Here is a 21,676-nt window from a genome sequence, read left to right on the forward strand (position 1 = left end):
TATGTGAAGTTCCTAGTATCCAGGCAACAAGCTGTCATGAGCCATGCTGTATTGCTGGGAAAGGCTTTGTCCTAATGCAAACAAAACAAAATAAAAATGTACTCCTGAAAATCTGCATAGCTATATTAATGAAAAAGAGAAGCCAAATTGGGCATGTTAGCATAAACAGACGTTCAATAAACAGTAATGGAATGGAGGAGATTTATACCCCTTTGTCGAGACAATTAAAAACAATTAAAGTTATCCTTGTCAACAGTCAGCTTCTAATGTTGTGTGCAAAATTCACAAGAGGTCTTCCTGCCAATAATATATTTGACTATCAAAGCTTTGACAGAAAACTGTTTTGCTTTGTCCTACTTCTTCTCCAAGTTTTTTAACAATTGTCTTTGGTAACTTAAGAAAAAATTTGGCACAGAGATTTTGTTAAAATGTACATTAAGGCTGCCTGCCAAGGTAATAGTATAGAACAGGTGCTGTCAGAGCCAGAAGGTGAAAGCAAAAGAAGGAAACCAATAGACAGAACGAGCATAGGAAATGACCCCAAAACAAGGCAGCCTGTGCTTCATACTGTTACCAACACCTGGTCCAGCCGGAAGCCATCCTTCGGCCACTCGTCCAGCTTACAGTTGTTTACACATCCCACTGGCAGGCTTGGCTACATCTTCTGCCTTTTTTTTCTTCTTACTAAAAGAAATTCTATGTTGTGAACTTTTGATTCCCTACTTTTGATTCCCTACTTCCAATATATAATGAGTTAGTGATTTTTCTGATTTGTTTGAGCTCTTATGATACAGCCAGGAAATAACCATTTTTGTCTTACTAGAAATTCCTATTTATTGTTAAAGTTTGTACACTTATAAATGTTAAGACATTATGGATTTGGGGCTGATATCCTTGGGCTCTTTTACACATTAAGAAAATTACAGATGATCCCTGATTTACAAAGTCTCATGATATTGCAACTTTAAGATGATACAAAAGGGATGTACATTCAGTGGAAACTGTACTTCACATTTTGATATTTGATCTTTTTCTGGGCTAGCGATATGCTGTATGATATTCCCTTGTGATTCTGGGCAAAGGCAGAGACCTGCAACTTCCAGTCAGACATGCAATCACAAGGATAAATGATCCATATGCTTACAACCATTCTGCTATCCATATAGCAATTCTGTTTTTCACTTTCAGGACCACATGTAATGAATTACATGAGCTATTCAATACTTTATTATAAAACAGGCTTTAGTTAGATCATTTTGTCCAAATATAGGTTAATGTAAGTGTTCTGCACACATTTAAAGTAGGCTAAGCTAAGGGGCGCCTCGATGGCTCAGTCGGTTAAGCGTCCAACTTTGGCTCAGGTCATGATCTTGCAGTTCATGAGTTCAAGCCCCGCATCAGGCTCTGTGCTAACAGCTCAGAGCCTGGAACCTACTTCTGATTCTGTGTCTCCCTCTCTCTGCCCCTCCCTTGCTCATTCTCTCTCTCTCTCTTTCAAAGAATAAAGAAACATTTAAAAAACTATTTTTTTTAAGTAGGTTAGGCTAAGCTATGATGTTTGGTAAGTTAAGTGCATTAAATGCATTTTAGACAGGTTATTTTTCAACTTAACGATGGGTTTATTGGGATGTAACCCCATCAAAAGTAGAAGATCTGTAACCAAATTTTTATTTTATATATTAGAAACCTATAGTTGTTAAAGACAGAGGGTCATGTTTTTGCTTAAAAAAAAACCCATATTTTAGAGGGATTATAAAGACATTTAGAATGCCTTTGTGGTTCACTTTTAATCTCTTCATTTGTTTGTCTATTTCACTTGGACCAGCTTTAGATCAGATGCAGGACTGCTAAACTGAGACTGGATAACAAGAGGTAGCTTATATCAAATGTTGACATAGGAGGTGTGGGGAAGCAAATTCCTACACTAAATATTCCTAAAATTAAATCCATAATACGTATTGTGTCTGTGTGTTATGAACCCCTAGGCCTCAACTGTAGGAAAGGAAATCTTTTTGCCTTCTGCCCATCATAACTTGTTGGCCAGGGCTCTGTAAATGAGACTGACAAAAGAGAGATTAATAAGAGAAAACCAAACAAAAATTCATTAACATGTGCATTGGACATACACAAGACAGTACTTAGAGATGAGTAATTCAAAGATAAGGTTAGAATTTGGGGTCTATATATCTAACTTGCTAAGGGAAAGGAAGCAGGAGAAAGGAAACCTTGGAAAAGCAATCACTATTTGGAAAAATAAATGGGCCTTTAGGAAAATAAATGAAGGATGTGACAGCATTGTGGTAGTATCTGTTAGGGTGTGGTAATCTTAGAATTGCTTTGCAGAAAGGGATGTAATGACTTTGAGTTCTTTTTGGAAGTCTCTGTGTTTAGGCAGATAAGGGATTTCAGGAACTCAAATACCTTCAGCTCAAAATAACTCTTATGCCAAAGAGGCAAAATCAAACATGGCATATCCTGATCCCCTCCACAACATTCCCCAGTTTTATTGCTCTCACTTCTGCTTCTTTACTACTCTTAATTTACTTTTCTACTCTTAATTTCTACTCCTCATTTTATTTGTTTTATTTGGGTATTCTTAGCCTGTATTTTGACTGATAGCAAGCCAGATAAATGTCCATTAATCCATCACACTAGGCAGCATTTCTTTGAGAAGTGCCTCTTCTTCATTTTGCAAAATGTTGTCATTACCCTATGTACAACAGGTTACATTAACACAATATGGCATCCTTGTTTATATTTTCTTTATTGCTTAAATATTCTATATGGTTAGGTTTTGTACTTTTAAAGGTTATTTTTAGTTTTGGGGAAAAAACATAATTTAAATATTCTGCCAAAATTATTGGGTTTATTGAAACTACTAGTTTGTATCTCCTTATCCTTAGGGCACTAAAAAGACATGAAAGCTGATATCCTTACTCTGTGCAGCTTTGAGTGGGTGTTCACAGTCCTTCCAGAATTACATGTGGTCATGCCAAAAAAATTTTCAGAAATACTCCACTGGTCTCAAAGGACAATCCAGCAGAAAAATGACCATAAAACAGGACATTTAAAGGAATAATGCCAGAAAAGCTGGTCAAAGAAAAGTCTGTAGAATGGAGAACTGCCCCTGTTAAAGTGGTAAGAAATATAGAATCTATGTTTATAAGTGAACCCAAAATGTCCACATTATACAATAATATACAGTTGACCTTTGAACAATATGGGCTTGAACTATGCAGGTCCACTTATACATAGTTCCATAAATGTATTTTCTCTTCCTTATCATTTCAACAACACTTTCTTTTTTATACTTTACTTTATTCTAAGAATATAGTGTAAAATACATATAACATACAAAATATGTGGTAATGAATTATTTATGTTATCGCTAAGGCTTCCAGTCAGCACCAAGTTATTAGCAGTTAATTTTGAGGAAGTTGAAAGTTATACACACATTTTCAACCACCTGGGGCACGACTCCCTAGGTCAACTGTACACTAAAGTACTTTTGTGATTTGTTAATCACCATAATTTTTTAAATAATTTATTTATCTAAGTAATCTCTACATCCAACATGGGGCTCAAATTCATGACCCCAGATCAAGAGTCATATGCTCTTCTGACCAAGTCATCCAGGCACTGCCCCCCCATCACCATAATATTTAAAGGTTCCTTATTAAGTTATTTTTGCTTAAAAAACAAATAAAATTTATCCTCTTTATATGTTATCTTAAAATATATAAAAAGTGTAACCAAAGTTACCATTCCATCTCTCTCATTACAAAAGAATTACATAATGCATTTTAACATTTATAATGTATTTATAAGCTTTTATAATGTATGTTAACTAATGTATTTTCTAGAGTTAGAAAATGAATAAATTAAAATTGGTTATATTGTTATTTCTTCTTTTGCTAAAAATCATTTTCTTCACTTATTCTTAGTTTCCTCCAAAACTTTTTTAGACTGTTTAAAGAGAATTCATTGACATTTTTTATTTACAAATTGACATGTTATTTATTTTTAAAATTGCATTTCATATGGATTTACTTTGATGGAACATCTTATTATGAATCAAAAAGTAAGGAGGAGATGTGGAAAAGAATTTTACCATTTGTGACAACTGATCAGAGAAAGAAGGAGTCATAAGTGGTGAGTCTTTGAAGGAAGCCCCTGGTAGGTCAACTTATCCATTTTCCAGAGTTTTACATTTAATTCTGTCATCCCACACTATAAATATTGAGAGCCTCCTAGGTGCAAAGTACTAAAATAGATCCTGAGAAAACACGGTGAATTAACCCAGGTTCTTGCTTCTAAAGACCTTATATTCTAATAAAAACATCTATATAGGTGTGAAGGAGGAAGATGACCTCCTTTATTATGCACAGTAACTAGTGCTGTGAGAATTTGACCAGCCGGGTTTGAAGAGAACATCCAATATCAGATGAAGTCTTTCTAATTTAACTGCCACTATTCATAATTATATCTAAATTCCTAAGCATGGCTAAGCATGGCTCATGAGGACATTCATGATCTGCCTCATGCTTAATTCTTTATAGACATATCACGCTATCTTAAATACTCTACTTCAGACATTACAAACCACTCTGCAACTACAACTTAATCTTCCTCCACCTTCTACTGACACATCACTCCCTGAGCATCCATCTCGCGTCTGACTTAGGTGCTCACTGCATTTATCCTATTGTACCCCATGCTTTTCCCTATTGTTTTCATTCATTATACTACCTTGTATTTGCCTATTTTTTGACTGACTGCCACTACATTGTGAGGTCTTGAGAAGCAGATACATATTCTTCACCATCATGTCGTCAATATAAAGTAAATGGCACATAATAAGTGTTCAATAAATATTTGTTGAATGAATGAGTGAATTAGTTCAACTTCTATTTCCAAGAGAAACAGAATATTACTAATTGGTCCATTCCATGATCTTTCAAGTAGAAAGCTAAATAATCTCAAATGACGGCACAATCTCTAACCAATTATACTGATTAAAATCTCTTAAAGTATAATTATATGAAGATTTACTTTACTTCAATTTAATATCCATAATAAAAAAAGCTGCTAGCAATTTGTAATTAGTTCCTTTTTTTTCCAAATCCATATTAACTCAGAATTCAAGTACCACTATGATACATTTATAGAAGATAATTCGTATAATTGCTTAGCACAGTACGTGGCGCAGTACAAGACCTCAATAATGTTAGCATGATGGCAGGAGTGCACAATAGTGGACTGGTTTAGGGTGATGACAAAAATGAATATGTATCAATGATATTATGTACAAATTATACGAAAGACATGTATTCAAGATTATATTATAAAAATGATAAAAATTTAGACAGATTTCAAAATACAAGAAATGCATAGCCATATTACTTCCTTACAAGTAATATGGTTATTAGCATTATTATTAGATTAAGCATGATAACAGCAAACCATTGTACTGGAGAAGAGAATGTGAAATATAATTGCATAATTTTACAGTGCTTTGTAATGAATGGAATAATTCTCTCCAATGTCCAAAAATGTAAGTAAACAATATTGACATCTGAATACTTTTGACAAAAACAGCAGTTATAGAGAAAAAGAGGGGAAAGGCTTTTATATTCTCTTAACTGTTCAAACGGTTTTACAAATATTTGTAAAAAGTCACCAATAGAGGGCTTACCTGGGGTCAAATGAGAGAGGCCCTAAACCATCAAAAGTTATTTCCAGTGTCCAGCTGGGAGATCTAAAACAGAGAATAACAAAGACAGTTTGTGACAAAGCTGACACACAGTATTCTGGAAGGAGTGAAATCAATTGTGACATTTTTCATTTATTTGTAAATGCCTCTTTGGCAGTACACTCACTCAAAACGACAGTTGACTCTTACAGAATAGGGGAGGTGATGGTGAAATAGAGAAATCCTGACAGTTGCTTTAATGAGATTCTGTATTAGGGCTACACTAACATTTTCCCCCAACAAGGAGCTTGCCCTTCATTTTCAATATCATAATTCAGTAATTTGGAAAATGTTATCTCTATGAAAAACTAAACCAGTCAGTCCTTAGAAGCCACTGCCAAGTTTATTTTCTTTTTATTTTTCAATTTGGAAAAAATGGTAAAACAAGTATCTGAATAAATGTCAGCCATATAGACTAATTATGTCTTCTTATTAAAAGAGTATTATTTTTTATTAAAAATGGCAATGTGGACTATGACTGAACAAGTCAAGGCACACTTTCCAGTAAGTCAATATTTGTTTGAAAATATTAGAGTATAATTAAAGCTACATCTTAAAAGTCTTTAATTTTAATATTTTAAGTTCCTAAGGGAAAGGAAATTATCAGCAAAGTAGTTTCACTAGTCTTTATAATTTGAGCAACTCCAAATTAAGCAGTCTCAAGTCTCCACTTCATTTATTCATTCAATTGTTCTTTGATCATATGCTAAGTTCTTGGTGAAGTTGCAAAGCAACTGGCAAAAACTTACTTCTAAAAAACACGTAAATTATGTGCATGTAAAACATGTGCAGGTAAAATGCGATCCAATCCTGGGTTACCCAGAATCTATTATCTATTTGTCAGCCAATAGGTATTTACTGAACTGGTAAACTGCATAAAGTCAAATATCTGTGAACAGCAAAATGAAAAAACATGCATTTTGGCATTTAATATGCCAGTACAATCTTTGGCATTATAGGTTCAAAGTCTAGATTCCAGAGAAGTGAACTAAGAGACAGGAGAGAAGTAACAAGCTTTTGTTTCTAATTTTGTTGTCCATAAAGTAGAGTTAGTAATATTTACTGCATATGATTGTTAGGATTAAACAAATGTTGGGGGAGGAATAAAACACCTAGCAGAGTGTTTGGCTCATACACAGTAAGCTGTCAAAAATGATATACTTATAATAATTATAAGGCTTTATCTTGATCAAAACACATGACATCTTTCTCAAATACAACAAGAACATAAGTAGCAACATGAAATAAGAGAAAACCCTGGCTGTCAGGATACTATAATAAGAACTCTAGTTCTATCTCTCCCACTAATAGCCTCTTTGCAACTCAATTCTCTCATCACAAATATGGCACTGACATTCCTACCCTTACATAAAACCTCAACTTAGCTTGGCTATGAAAACTGTCTGGGTACTCCAAGTACCCAAATATTATACATTCTTCTGGAATATGGCCAGTAAATATGGCAGTGAGCACCATTTAAGTCTGGCAAATTAACCGTGGTCCAAGATTTGAGGGTGGTAATTTTACCCAGCTTGACAATGGTTAATTTTTAGTAATGCTCAATACAGCTGCAAAACTCCTTAATCAGCTAAATGTGTACAGACTCATGAAAGTTTTTGTCTCCTTATTCTATCTTCAGTTTACCTACAACACTGGTTCTCAAATGTAGCTACATATTAAAATCACTAGGGGGATGTGTTCAATGCTAATATCTATGTGCAACCCAGACCAATTCAAAATATTTTTTTAAAAGCTTCCTAGGTAATTGTAATGTGCAGCCAGGGTTTAGAACCACTGGCCTACAGCTGTATCATTTCTCTAATAAACACTATTGGCTTTCTACCTATTTTTCTTCTTTTCTTTTCTGTGAATCAGAGCCCCTGATTCACCTTAGGTGTCTTTTCCTAAGAAACTCTGGAGTGAATGCTTATGCCCAGATTCAGGACAACTTTGATTTAGGCTCAGTGAATCATAGTGGTCCCAATTCCTTTGCCAGAGATTGACTTCAGGGTATGTATGTTACCCATATAAAATGGAAGGAAAGTGTGCTGGGATTCTTAGCAAAGTTTCCACCCTCCTAACAAAATGCTTTTTCTCCTGCTGTTACATATGGATATGATGCCTAGAACTGATGTAGTCATCTTGTAAGCATGAAGGAAGACAGTCTGAGGACAAAGCTAACATCTTGAGGATGGCAGAACAGAAGGTTAGAAAGAAACAGAGTCTGTGATAATGTCATTCAGCTGCTGCAGTAATTTGTCCCATTTCTGAACTTACGTGAAACAAATTCAAACAGCATCAAAGCACTCTGTACTTACATAGCATCCCAACTGTATTAAACCAACAAAGACGGGTATATCCCAAGTCTAAGTTTAGGTCAAAAATTTCTTTTATTGTTTATATTTTGAAATCCTTTATGAAGTAAACCAACTGGTGAAAAATGTTCCATTTTTTCTTACAAACCAGATAAATCTTAGTTTTATTTAAATGGCTTTAGGGGTGCCTGGGTGGCTCAGTCGGTTAAGCGGCTGACTTCGGCTCAGGTCACGATCTCGCGGTCCGTGAGTTCGAGCCCCGCGTCGGGCTCTGTGCTGCAGCTCAGAGCCTGGAGACTGCTTTGGATTCTGTGTCTCCCTCTCTCTCTGCCCCTCCCCTGTTCATGCTCTGTCTCTTCTCAAAAATAAATAAACGTTAAAAAAAATTTTTTTTAAATAAATAAAAAAATAAATGCTTTATAACATTTATTTTTACTAAAAACTATTGTGCAATACACAATATAAGAAATTTAACAGCAGATCCCATCAAATAACTTTTTTCAGAAGTACTAATTTGTTCTAGTTTTTTATAGACAAACATAATGTACACAATTAAAATATATTTTCCTACAGCACATATACATATATATGCATATATATACATATATAAATACATATAAATGCATATATGCATATACATATATATATATACATATATAAATACATGCATGTGTTTGCTTTTTTAAGTTGTTGCCAGCCATATGGGGCTTAAAGTGGAGAAAAAAAATGTTTTTTTTAATATCCAACCACAACAATCACATGATTTCCTAATAACTTTGTTTTTTCTTTTGATTCTATATGTAGCTTGCTTGCTTTTATTTATCTATTTATTTATTTAATTTATAGCTTGCATTTCTTGAATGTAGTGAGTCTTATTATTAAATGTCCAGATTATAATTTTGGTTCCAAAATGTCCTCTCTTTTCTTTAAGTGGTATTTTCCTGACCCAGAAAATACTAGGGATACTTTGGAATGATGCTTTACTGTCAACCACACAGTTGGAACGAGATTAAAAGGGATTTGTTCCAAGATCTACTATGAAGTTTTAAAGTGGCTAACACTATAATAACCATGTTCCAATTTGACATTTTAAATCCAGTTACTTACAAAATCTCTAAGTTCCTTTGTGTTGCTTCTCCCTCTCTACATCCCATTTATAATTTCTGTATTATTTATTCAACAATGTAAAAAAACTACCAACACTTTTGTAGAAAAGGGGGAAACCAGACTATCCTTGGTAGATGGGCTCTGCTAGATAGAGAAGAAAACATATAGGAGTCTGAGATTTTGGGAGCATCAGAAATGATCACACAGGAGAAAACATGAAGTGAAGCTGATGGAGGGCTCCATGACGTGATTTCTTCCCACATAACCCACCAAATCATCAATCAAGTTATAAATTTACAACTGTCATGGCATGCATAATATGATGGACTTCTTTGAAATCAATAGGGGATATAGTTTGGTGCAGGACCAAGTAAGTATAAAGGGCCGAAACTAAGTAGGTTCAATGAAGAAAGAAAAGAGTACTGGAAAACAAGAAGGGAAGAATTTCTGAGAACATTCCCTGCCCTAGAATAGATTAGGGTGCGAAACAAGCATTCAAGCCAATTTTCCCTCAGTATAGACTGGGAAATCTTAGTGTATTCTTTTGTCTCCCTCACTATTCTATGAGCTCCTAAGAACAGTGTTATCTTGTACTCTTTGAATCACAACAGAACTCAATAAATGACTGAATTAGCTTCAAGTGGGGAAGCTCCTCCAAAAAGGGTCTTTTCATTTGCATACCACTCCCAAATCTAGGCAAGCTCTATACCCAACTTTCCTTTTCTACTCAAAATGTAAAAAAGACTGACCTCTCAACAGTGCTAAGAAGTTAGCAGAACTGAAAATATCATCGACGAGTTTGGCTTGAGGTCATCCCTGTAACTCCAAATCACTTACTGCTTAGCAGAGGGCCTAGGATAGCATCCCACTCCTCAAGCCCTACTTATAAATCCTGACAACTACTACCAGTGAATAAGACTCAAAACCTTCCCCCAAAGTGTAGTATGTTTTCCTAAAATTCATCTGTAGCTCCGTGTTCCATTTCTGGTGTCTTTTTCACTCTGCTAAAGATGGGAGCATCCAAGAACATACTAATGTATCTGCACACTCTGAAAAGTTGTACCTACTCATGTCTGTCTTCAATCCTTTTCATCCAAGGACTGGAACCTGACATCATCTCTGCAAGGACTTCCAAAATAGAAGCTTAATAAATGTCCCAAGCACTGAACTAAATTATACATCAAGTACACATTGTTTACTGTTTTTATTTATAACTATCCTTAGATAATAATTGCATCTACTTTTTGGACCACTTAAGTACAACCATTAGAATCAGGTATTTTATTTCAGAAGTATAGAATCAACACTGGTTTAAAAATTCTACAAATTTTTAAGAGGAATTTAATATTTTGTAGTTTATTTCTGGAGGCAAGCCCTTGTTTCTTGCAAATCCTAGTTCATTCATAGAAATATATGAGATGTCTTAGGAACCACTGGTATTTCAATATAAATATTAAGGAAAGCTGTATTACAATGCAGACAGGTAATCCTGAGGCCCAGCAGAGCAATAATGATTAACAACACACTCTAGAGGGAGTATAAATTTTAATACTATCACTCATAAAATCCATGTTTCAAAGGTTACAAAACAGAATCAAGTTTACCAAAAAGCAAATAAATCATCTTGCTTTGGGGTTTCTTCTTTCATCTCTGATTTTTAAATAATCAGCACCATCTCCCCAGAGCAGATAAACAACACTTACAGGCAAATGAACTAGAGGAAGTTCTGAAATCCTTACAGAGGACTAACTCTCATTGGATTCTGATCCTAGTAAATTCTACTCGCAGTGTTTATTTAAATTTACATTTAAAAAGAGGAAGAAGACTTTAGGGAAGTGGCCTTTATATGGGTTTTATTTGCTGATGCTATGATGATGCACAATGCCTCTTCACAAGATTGCATGGGTTAGAGGGTAATCCCACTATCACTCTTGCACTGATGAGAGCTCTATGTGAGTGCTGATCTTACATCTGGTCTCCAAACTAAGACCAAACTAAAATAATCCAAAAACTATGCAAAGAGTCACAGAAATAATGCCTAAAAAGGCTAGAATGAAATAAGCAAAAGTGAAAGAAAATGTGATGAAAATTGGCGAAGAATTCTGAGAAGAAAACACCACGCATACAAACATAAGGCCAAATAAGTTCAAACATCAATAGGGTTATTTTTAATGATGCTACTGGGAACTAAGACAATGATGTTCATGATAGCTTGGGGTTTTTTTTGTTTCATTGCTTTTGAATACCCATAATTTTATGTCTTCTTTTCAAGTCACATGAATTATGTAAGTCAATGTGCCTAACCTCAGTAAATTGCTTCAACAAATCAGCTTATAGTCTCACAAAAAATGTGATCATACAAGAGATGAATCACTTGTCCCATTCAATGTTTTAATAGTCACATTTCCTATTTCCTATATTTGTAATATTTTATATTTTCTATATAGATAATCTTACAATGCCAATCATGCTACAGAAGTTTATAATATAAATGAAAAGAAAAGATTAACACATGAAACAATAGCCAATTTTTAGTCAATACTATTGATGCTCTTAGTAAAATCTAGTGAGGACAGGTAGTCTTCCCTGCAGAGAAAGTATGAAATAGCAATTTAAAATAAGCTCTCACATACATATTCAGATCTATTTTACAGATTAGGAAGCTTTTTTCTGAAATTGTTCAGATAGTAAATATTTTTAGCTTTGCTGGCCATCTCTGTTGCACCTTTTTAGCTTTGCTGCTGCAATGTGAAATAGCCATAGACAACATGTAAGAGCATGGTTGTGTGTTCCAATAAAACTTTGTTTATGAAAACAGTTGGAGGGCCAGATGTGGACTGGGGAACATAACTTGACAATCCCCAGTCTAATTCACCATTTTGAGAAGTGATGAGTCCCATTTTCAATATGAAATAGAAAGCAAGAAAAGACTGAGGAAAGGTAGAATTTTTGTAGATACACCCTGAAATCCCAGAATATCAGAAACACTTATATTTAAATATAATTTTTTAAAAGTTTTTAATGTTTATTCATTTTTGAGAGAGAGAGAGACAGAGTGTGAACAGGGGAGGGGCAGAGAGAGACAAGAATCAGAAACAGGCTCCAGACTCTGAGCTGTCAGCACAGAGCCTGATGCAGGGCTCAAACGCACAAACTGCAAGATCATGACCTGAGCTTAAGTCAGCTGCTCAACCGACTGAGCCACCTAGGTGCCTTCAAATATAGTTTCAAAAACATCTGACGGATGCTTTTATTGGCTATTGTTTTATATTATCCATGCAAATTCCTCCCACCATTTAAGGACAGATTCTTTAGAATCCACCAATTAGGCAAAACATTTCCTGTCACTGAATTTCCTTGGCAATTGAAATAACTTTGACAAACGTCTATACAACAAATTTTGACAATTAAAAACTTAGTTACATTTTAAAAACAAAAATAAAAGACATCTTTCTATCACTCAGATGCGCCCCAATTTTATACCTCTTTCCTGGAAATCCAAATATTTCAATACATTGGAAAGTAAAACAGAGGCAGCTGGGTTGGGTAGCTCAGTCAGTTAAGTATCTGACTCTTAGTTTTGGCTCAGGTCATGATCTCACAGTTCATGGGTTTGAGCCCCACATTGGCGCTGACAGTGTGGAGCCTGCTTGGGATTCTCTCTCCCTCTCTCTATGCCCCTTCCCTGCTCCCTTTCTCTGTTTCTCTCTCAAAAATAAATCAACAAACAAACTTAAAAATAAAAAAAAAATAAAAGAAAGAAAGAAGAAAGTAGAACAGGATAAAATTATCGTTAAGTACAAGTATCCTTAAGCATCATGACAACTTCCATCATGTAATATATCACAAAACATTCAAAATTCTGAACAGAAAATGTTAGTAATTGTAACATGGTTCTCATTTATTCCAGTGATAAACCACTAATAAAAATGTCAGTTTTATAAAATGTAACTGGTAAACACTAGCTAGCTATTTAAAAATCCAGCCTATTAAGACTTAACTTCTCTATTGTTTCCTATAGAAAAGTTATAAAAAGTGATCATGATCTAGTTTTCCCAAATGATAATAATAAAGTAATAAATAATGATTAATTATTATAGGCCAGGCAATATTTCAAGTACTATACATTTATTAAATCATTTAATACTCAATCCTATGTCATGCACATAGTATTATTATTCTCATTATACAATGAGGAGAAAACTGCCAGAGAGAGATTATATAGCTTGCCCAAGGTCACACGTCTACTAAGTAGCAAAGACAGGATTTGAAAACCAAGTATTCCAGGCTCCGAATGCAAATGAGGTCAAGGCCATGATTCAGGGTCTACACAGGAATGCTAGTCTACTGGCACAGCCAGTGTGCTCTACACTCTAGAAAAAGTCACCACTGGCAAAGATAATGAATCAAGAACTAAAGGTGAACACAGAGAAGTACAAGCCAAAAGTGACAGATGATGAAAGAGGGAACCTCCTGAAAGTTTATATCTGGGGAACCAAACTCATTTTTTCTACAAATGCTACAGGTCAATAATGCTCCTTGTAGACCTGCCAAACACATTTATTCCAGGCTTTGGAATCAGCTTAGCCTGTTTAAATCCTAAGTCCATACTACTTACCAGGTCATTTTTTGATTACTTATATAATTTATGAAATGCAGACTCCTGCTGTATAAAATAAAGATAATAATCAGAATTGTTATTCAGGAGTGTTATGAAAATTAAATAAGCTCATAAGGGCCTGATACATACTAGGTGCCCTCAAAATGGTAACTGCTATTATTATTCAGGATTTTGTTTGTTTTTAATTACAGAAGTGGCAAATGGTGTTTATGTTAAAAGACACCAGACATCTGAATAAAAAGACAAAATGTATCCAAACACTTAAATGGCTTGTCTATATAACTCTGAGTTCCTCAAAATTTACTGATTATCTCCTATATGCTAGAAATAACATTTAAAAAAAAAAACAGTTGTGATTAGTCATAAAAACAACTCTCTAGAAGATTGACTGAATTTTTCACTTTCATCTGAACATATTACATGGATACTATTGTTATTTCAATATTTCAACTCACAGAACTTCCTACCTTATCTGTGACTACAGTATGCTTTGATGATCCCTTCAGTCTTCTGCAAGCCTTACAGGGCCAGGAAGGCTCAACACCCTCTCTCACAACTCCATCTGCTTATTTCGAGTTTAAAGCAACCTCCTTCATCCATTTTCCCCAATGTGTCATATAGAAATATTAACACTGGGGTCTCTGGGTGGCTCAGTAAATTACGTGTCTACCTTTTGGTTTTGGCTCAGGTCATGATCTCATGGTTTTGTGGGTTAGAGCCCCTCTGCGCTGACAGCGTGGAGCCTGCTTGTGACTCTCTCTCTCTCCCTCTCTCTCTGCCCCTTCTCCACTTGCACTGTCTCTGTCTCTCTCAAAATAAATAAACGTATTAAAAAAAGAAATATTATCATTTATCACTGTCTATATGTGCACCAAAGATAGAAAAGAACTGTATTACTGAATGCCATCTGATATATTTGTGATTAAATGAGGTGGTGACAAACATTTTAATGTAGCTAAATCATACACCACTAAAATTTTCAATATATTGTATTAATTATGTAACATTGGGCACAATCATAAAGAAGCAGATCATATTTCAATGAGCTTTTGTTAATTTAAAATAGAGGAAAAAATAGAAAGACATACAAATTAACAAAAAAATAAATAAGGAGACCAACCATATTTATGAAACAAAGTCTTTTTTTGTCATTTTCTCTTAACAGAACTGTCTGAATAGGCAGTTTTCCAAAGAATATGTGCAGATAACCAACAAGCACATGACAAGATGCTCAACATCACCAATCATCAAAACAATGCAAATCAAAACACACTGAGATATCACCCCAATGCTGTTAAAATGACTATTATCAAAAAGACAATAAATAAGTGGTGGTGTGATATGGAGAAAAGGGAAACCTTGTGCACTGTTGGTGGGAAGGAAAACTTGGTGTAGCCACAGTGGAACAGTATGGAAGTTCCTCAAAAAATTAAAAATGGAAATGGAACTATAATACAATCAGCAATTTATGCAAAGAAAAAGAAAACACTAATTTGAAAAGATATATGCACCCCCATGCTGTGACATTATTTACAACATCCCAGACCAGGAAACAACCTAAGTGGCCATGCATAGATGATGAATCAGTAAAGAAAATGTGGTATGTATATAAAATGGAATCTTTTTCAGCCATAGAAAGGAATGAAATCTTGCCTTTTGCAACAACATGGATTGACCTCAGGGCATTATGCCAACTGAATTAAGTCAGACAGAAAAGATAAATGCCATATGATCTCATTAATATGTGGAATCTTAAAAAACAAAAACAAGCTTATAAATATAGAAAATAGATTGCTGGTTGCCTAAGGTAAGGAGTGAGCAAAGTGAGTGAAGGGGGTTAAAAGGTACAAACTTCCAGTTATGAAATAAATAAGTCAGAGGGGTGTAATAAACAGCAAGGTGACTGTAGTAAATAATACAGTATTGCATACTATATCCACTAGGATAGTGGATCCTGAAAGCTCTCCTCACAAGAATATAGAATTTTGTAGCTATGTAAGGTAACAGATGTTAACTAGACTTGTTGTGGTGACTGTTTTGCAATATATACAAATATCAAATCATTCCCTTCCACATCTGCAACTGACATAATGTGCCAATTACACCTCAATAAAAAGAAAATGAAGTGCATACTGTTCTTGTACTCTGTCCCCAAACTAACTTTAAAAAGAGGAAAAAAGCAAAATAATGTTAGAGCATCATACAATTGTGATGATTAAAATAATAAGAAATATAACTGTTATATTTAAGCACAGGTTGGAAATAATCTGTCAATATAAGAATAGCAAAGTCATAAATAAAGAACACACCACAGACGAGATAAATAGGCAATATAAAGCCTCAGGTGGGTTAAAGTTAATGTGATTAGTTCTGGCACACAGCAAAATCCCGTAAGATAGAATTATCTTTCATCTGTTTTCAATTCATCCAGTTATCGCTAGGCAGTTATTCTTCTTGTTACTCCATTTTTGTTATCCTGTTTTAGGTTCTGTTTTTACACTTAAACCAACCTATAACATATCTTTGTTACTGGAAAGCTTAAAGTGCACTTGTCTAAGAGAAGTAGACAAAAATTTCAGAATACTTTATTAGGTGACCATAATTGATTAATGCTTTTAAAGAGGTTATTTTTGATGTGGATTAAGCCACAAAACTATATCAAAATGACAGAATATGAGTTACAATGATAAAAATGTGGATTTATTATGTACAACCAGAATTTATGTATATAAATTGTTTTCCTCATGCAAGACTCCACACTGACCCCAATGGCACTGCTATTGTTTAAGCATTTTTAATAAAATAAATGAGAGTTTGTTAAATATCAATCTCATCATCTAACAACGTTAGTTGCCTCTAAGTTCATAGTGTGCTGTGACTACCAAAATAGTCCATTCAAACTTGGGCTATATTAATACCAGGACAAATTACAGGACACATAAGATAATGATTCCACTGTATTCTGTGGGACACATAGAATGCCACTGTACATGGCATTTTTTGAAAGAGATATTGGAAACATGTAAGTAAAAGAAAGACAGTGAACGAAAGACATGAAGCGCAAAAAGAAACAAGCAAAACCTTTCATTCATTCATTCATTCATTTCAGCAACTTGCCAAGGGTAAGCTTGGTCTTCAGGTTGAATATTTTGGATGATCTTGTTTCAATGACTTATAAGGAAATTATTTACTTCGAAAATGTTATCGTCATATTTAAAAATCTAAAATCTTTAAGCTCTCTCTCTCCAAATTTTGGTGTGAACCATGATTATTACTTCTAATAAACTCTCATTAATAGAATTTGTTTGGCATTTTTGTAGGTGCATTGTGTGTGTGTGTGTGTGTGTGTGTGTGTGTGAGAGAGAGAGAGAGAGAGACAGAGATAACAAAGAGAAGAGAGATATTTTGCTGACTCAGAAATTATGAGATACCTTTGTAATATCAGAGATTTTTCTATCTGAATAATTCAAATCACTGAACCTTTACCTTGAAAAAGTCCAGAGTACAAAGAGATTTATCATGTAAGGGCTACTTTCTTAGAAAGTCTTTCTTAAAACGTCTGCTTTGTTAAAAATTTGACCAGGTTTCTGGTCTTTGAAAGAGCAACTGGGACAATCATGTGCTCAATGCAACTAGAATACATCTGAACTTTTTGGGGCGCCTGGGTGGCTCAGTCGGTTAAGTGTCCGACTTCAACTCAGGTCACGATCTCGCGGTCCGTGAGTTCGAGCCCCGCGTCGGGCTCTGGGCTGATGGCTCAGAGCCTGGAGCCTGTTTCACATTCTGTGTCTCCCTCTCTCTCTGCCCCTCCCCCGTTCATGCTCTGTGTCTCTCTGTCTCAAAAATAAATAAACGTTAAAAAAAATTAAAAAAAAATACATCTGAACTTTTTAATAGTTTATCTATCTTCTCCTTCACACATCAACTTGCTGCAAAACGGGTAAAGAGAAGAAGCCTGGGCTGGAGAACCACATTTATAAAGACCTATTAACAAAAGTAAACATAAACGTTGAAAGTATTCAATCCAATTGTGACATGGAATATTGAGGAGGTATGGCAAGAGAGGAAGTTAGACATGTAACCAAAGACCAGAAAATAAAGGGCTTACAGGTCATGTTAAGGCAATTAGATTTATTCTGAGGTCAATAAAGAATACTTGAAATATCTGAAGGAGGACTATGATTTATGTTATAGTTAAGTCATTCCTCTATCCCAAGTGTGTAGAATGGATTTGGAAAGACTACAAGCAAAAAGAGACCAGTTAGGAAATGGTGGCATTAAACATATGAAACAGGATGGTGGAGTCAACAAAAGTATTTAAGATAGATGTGGAGATGGATGTCAACTTTGGAAACGGATATCAAGGCAAATATAAATATGAAAGCTATTAGGAAGTTAGAATTACCTAGACTTGTTAATTAACTAATTTTGAGAAATAAGGATAGTACAACACATCAGGTGGAGGCACAGAAAAAGAAATGGACTTGGGAAGGAAGAGAGGAAGATGGTCTCTAACCAGCCTGCCATCCAACCTGTCAACCTTGGACCTGGTTTATATTTAAATAAGTTTAAAAAGTTGGCAATCAAAAATATTTTTAAAAATCACTTTGCATAAAAAAAAATATGCCTAAACCATTACTAGATGGAAAGTCTTATTTAAAAAACTTTGTTTTTTATTTTTAAATTTATTTTTGAGAGAGACACACACAGCATGAATGGGGGAGGGACAGAGAGAAGGAGACACAGAATGTGAAGCAGGTTCCAGGCTCTGAGCTGTCAGCACAGAGCCCAACACGGGGCTGGAACTCATGAACTGTAAGATCATAACCTGAGCCTAAGTCAAATGCTCAAACAACTGAGCCACCCAGGAGCCCTGGAAAGTCTTATTTTTAATTTTTTTTAATGTTTATTTTTGACAGAGAGACAGAGCATGAGTGGGGGGAGGGGCAGAGAGAGAGGGAGACACAGAATCCGAAGCAGGCTCCAGGCTCTGAGCTGTCAGCACAGAGCCTGACGCAGGGCTTAAACTCACAGACCGGGAGATCATGACCTGAGCCGAAGTCGGATGCTCAACTGACTGAGCCACCCTGGAAAGTCTTATTTTTAAAGACAAAACTTTAAATGATAGATCCAAAAGCAATTTGTTCATAGGTAGTTTATTGACATGCCAAGCAGCATTGGTCCACAGAGTGTGTTTTAAAAATTATTTGGCAAACTTTAAAAAATCAGGAAATTACACACACACACACACACACACACACACACACACACACACAGATTTTTAACTTCTCTATACAACTGGAAGATCTTACAACTGTGGGCCATCATACCCACATAGCAAGCACTGGCTAAAGCTGGTTACTGACTACTTCCCCTAAATATGGCATTTACTCTCCAGTTTGTAGAGATTCCCCGAATTCCCCCACTTTCTCACCAGCATAGAGGGAGGCCTTGTGTTCGTTACAGATCACCTTCACAATCATTTACCTATTTTACTTATATGACTTCTACAGGCATTTGAGTTTTAGTTATTTTTTAAATGACATTCCAGTTTCAGGAAGAAATCAGCAAGGGACAGAAACATACTGGAAAGTTCTGAAAGAAACATGTAGAAGGATGTGAGCAAGATAACAGAGTAATAATCCACTGTACCACCATTTAATGAATAGGTGCGCCTGGGTGGCTCAGTTGGTTAAGTGTCCAACAGCAGCTCAAGTCATGATCTTGCAGTTCATGAGTTCAAGCCCCGCGTCGGGCTCTGTGCTGACAGCCTGCTTTGGATTGTATCTCCCTGTCTCTCTGCCCTTCCCCACTCATGATCTGTCTGTCTCTCAAAATAAATAAACATTAAAAAAAAACAGACTAATCAGAAAGCATTTATGTAGCTTGGTGCCACGTATCACTTGTGTCAATCTGGCCTTATAATCGAATCAAATACTTTCTCTTCAAGAAAGAACAATTTGCAAATTTTCAACTTGAATTTAAAACATCTCAAAACTAATCAAGAGCAAAATCAACTATTCATTAGCTAAATATCTCATCTAGATTTTCTTCAGGTAGAAGTTCTTAAAACTGATGAAGAAGAAAAAAAAACAATATCCAAGATAAAAGCAGAAACACTTGCCATGCTACATATTACCTTACCAGGAAAAGAAAATCCTAATATATGATCAACACTATTTTCAATGAAATCTAGCAAGCAAACATGATTTCAAGAATATGAAAAGGAACTGCTAGGATAATTGTTTGGGATGTACTACAATTAAAGATGAAAAATCATACTGATTTTTATGACAAAAGAATGTTTTATTGGCATAAATGAGCAGTCCCTTATGTAATATTAAGTAATCAGTAGATGATAGGTAAATAGCAACAACTCCCCCCCAAAAACAAAAATCCAAGTCTTAATTGGAATGTGAAAATTTGTTCATTTTCTCTAATAATATAGAAAACAAACAAAAAACAAGAATCTTCAAGTTGAAAACAACTTCACATTACAATCAACACTGAAAATATATGTATTTTACTATAGGAAAATCACATTGATTTCAAAAATAATTTTTGTGTGCCTGGGTGGCTCAGTCGGTTGTGTCTGACTTCAACTCAGGTCATGATTTCACAATTAGGGGGTTCAAGCCCATCAGCCTCTCTGCTGTCAGCACAGAGCCTGCTTGAGATCCTCTGTTCCCCTCTCTCTCTGCCCCTGCCCTATGCACACACTCTCTCAAAAATAAACAATTAAAATTAATTTTAAAAGTAACTATAGCAAGGGAGCTTTTCACAATTAATTCTTAGCTAATACTTTTTAAATATACTGTTAAAAAACCTAAGGAATAATTTAGAAACTGTAATACTACTGTCAAATATTAGGGTTTCAAATTCATTCATTTCTTGATTTCTTTCTATTTTCAAATTTTGTGATTTTTTTCAAATTTCAAAAAAAGTTACTATTTTTTCTGTGTATAACATTTATAAAAATGACTTAAGTTTGAAATTCCTTCCCATTAAGCATAAAAACACGCTTTTCATAATTTCTTTCATCAAGTGAAAAATTAGTAGAAATTTAGCAATAACAGAATTGTATATCATAGGAGTTGTTCACAAACTATACATACTCATGATTTAAAACAAAGGTAATATAAAAACAAACCACTTTTATTAGACGACAGTATACAGATCAATTTTAATCATCTTTGTTCGGTAATAACTTCATAGGAAGCCTTTCAAATTAATCCAAATGAGTTCTACTAAGATTATATTCGATGAAGTGGTTTTCCTAGGGCAACTATGAGAAATGAGCTGTTTGTTCCAGTCATTTCATAAAGGCTTGATGGGCCCTTTCAAAAACTCTTGGTTAGTAAAGTCGCATTACCAAGTAAGACTGAAGTGTCTGCAAACAGAAGGTGAGCTACTGTGTCCTGATGTCAAAGTAGTAATTTCCTTTCTCCCCAGGAAGAAAATATAAGCATCTCAGGGTAGGTAATATTCCCTTTCATATATACAGCAGTGGAGCAAATGAGCAGATGCATAACTGATGTCTGAAAACACATTATTTTTAAAATATAATAATTGCTTATAACTAAGATTGCTATCTGAATACTGACAAGAAGCATGGGGTGGGGCAGGGTGGAGTGAAGTCGATATTTTAGAGGTACTTGTTCCTGGAATGTAACATTTACAAAGCTCCACTAACAGAAAACAAAGGGAGACAGTACAGAGAGCATGATCACCAAAGTATCTTTTTGTCAGTATTGTAGATTAGTATGAAACCAATAATAAATGTCCTATGGTATTTTGGTAGCAAAAGACAAACTTGGATCAACCTGCCCTTTTTTGTTAATGTTTTTATTTGAGTACAGTTGACACACAATGTTAATAAGT

The 21,676-nt window shown here is 34.8% G+C and overlaps 1 protein-coding gene across 6 annotated transcripts in view; it reads right to left on the reverse strand.

The window, feature by feature from the left end:
- The window catches only part of NAALADL2 (N-acetylated alpha-linked acidic dipeptidase like 2), a 1,341,335-nt gene that overhangs the window by 1,242,667 nt on the left and 76,992 nt on the right, over positions 1–21,676 (reverse strand). For all 6 annotated transcript variants that reach the window (XM_078432146.1, XM_078432147.1, XM_078432148.1 and 3 more), the window contains one exon: positions 5,696–5,758. The gene's annotated coding sequence lies outside the window, so the exon portion shown is untranslated. The remainder of the gene's footprint in view (positions 1–5,695; positions 5,759–21,676) is intronic.

The sequence above is a fragment of the Panthera onca genome, chromosome C2 (genome assembly GCF_046562875.1).
Source record: "Panthera onca isolate mPanOnc1 chromosome C2, mPanOnc1 haplotype 2, whole genome shotgun sequence".
NCBI classification, from domain to species: Eukaryota; Metazoa; Chordata; class Mammalia; order Carnivora; family Felidae; genus Panthera; species Panthera onca.